This window comes from Drosophila navojoa, chromosome 2 (assembly GCF_054131105.1).
Source record: "Drosophila navojoa isolate 15081-1374.11 chromosome 2, UAZ_NAV_1.0, whole genome shotgun sequence".
Classification (NCBI taxonomy): Eukaryota; Metazoa; Arthropoda; class Insecta; order Diptera; family Drosophilidae; genus Drosophila; species Drosophila navojoa.
The window spans coordinates 21,996,991-21,998,781 of record NC_142890.1 but is presented as its reverse complement, the minus strand read 5'-3'; positions in this window follow the sequence as shown (position 1 = coordinate 21,998,781).

Here is a 1,791-nt window from a genome sequence, read left to right as displayed (position 1 = left end):
TTGGTTTTTACCTTTAAATTGTGAATTAAATTTAGATAATATTTGTATTTTCATAATATAATCTATATAAATATTCTATGCAAATTATAAATTAATATAATTTATAAATATATTATATAAATATAATAGATGTTTCTTGATTTTTGATAATTACTTTCGTGCCACTGTGCGTCTATTTGGAAAGTGAAGGGCGACGATCTGTCGCCTAGCCCGACTGCAGTTGTGTGTGTGTATGTGTGTGCCCGCGACACAAAAGACATTTGTCAACACCCCCCACTTAATGGCCACCGATTGGGTCTGCCTGTGCTGGCTTGTTTCACTTTTTGGTGTTTTGTGGTTTGCTCAATATTTTGACGCGTGTAGATCAATTAATATTCAGATCGAATGCGCGCATGTTAATCATAATTCGTGGTATGCCAGGCATCTCTCAGACACATTGCCGCAGTCCCAATCCGACTGCAGCTGCAGCTGCAGTGCTGCAAGTGTTGATAGCTGCACTTAGCCTCGTCCCAGTCCCAACTCTTTGCCGCTAATTGGGTGCGAACGTGCGGCAATTAGTTGCACTCGAGTAGCGCACGAATGCAGCATCCTCCGTCGATGGGGCAGCGAGAGTCGTGAGCCCATCATAATCCCAGCTAGCGCCATGCTGATCAGCGAACAGCGATCTGGAGATTAGGCCAGCGACAGCTATGTAACGGTTCAAGCTGCCCAGGCTGAAGAAAGTGTCAGTTGGGCATTGTGGTATATGGATATGAATCTGTATCTGTATCTGTATCTGCATCTGTATCTGAGCATTGGTATCTGTATCTTTAGCCATGGCTAAGCTGCGTGGCGCCAGCACCGCATCCGAGAAAACACAAAGTTTTCATTTGATTTATGAAAGCGCATGTATCTCACGGATGCCCCAACTACAGCTGCAGATACATTTACACGTTCCGAGTCGCTGTTGTTGTTGTTGTTGCTGCTGCTGTTCCCTTTTTGACTGGCAATTAATTAATTCTTAGCGTAGAACTCTGTGCATTTGTTCAACTGCCTCTTCGACATTTACAAAATGTATTCCTTAATTTGTATATATATGTATTTGTTTTCGGGGCTTGTTCGTTGGGGCAGTTGCGCCCAGTTGGGGTTTATTGTGGGTGTTGCCTGACACTTTTCTGGGCTTGTCCCCCATTAGTTGTGCTTAACTGGAGACGCCAGCGTCTGCCCCAAAGCTGACAGCCGCCAAGCGGTCGAGTTGAACATTTTTTTACGAGTTTTGCCTCAGATGAACAACAACTTGTCCAGGTCTATGACAATGAGCCGCGATAATCCCTATCGGAATGTGTTGCTAATAGAGTTGAGAAGCTGGAGCAGGTAGACATATGAGTTCTTAATTTTCTTCGAGTAAAGCTTTATGAATTATGATATTTCATATATTGTAATACCTATAATATATATATTCTATATATATGTTTTTAATATATTGATAGATTATTGATAATATATCTTATATCTATCAAATATATGTCTGTATATAATAATTATCTATCAATTAACAATATACATTTTATTATATAACCCATTTGCTTACTGTAAATTATCATCTTATGGAAATTTAATTTATATGATTGATGACTTTAGGAAATAAAGCAAGTTTTTTTTTACAACTAAAATTTTCTGCCATACCTATATATACGTATTTATAAACATTAAATGTGAAGAAAACAACAAAATATTTATGATTATTCGAAAATTTTCATAATTAAATATATAAACATTAAGCAGAAATGCTTTCTGCAAATCTAGCATAAT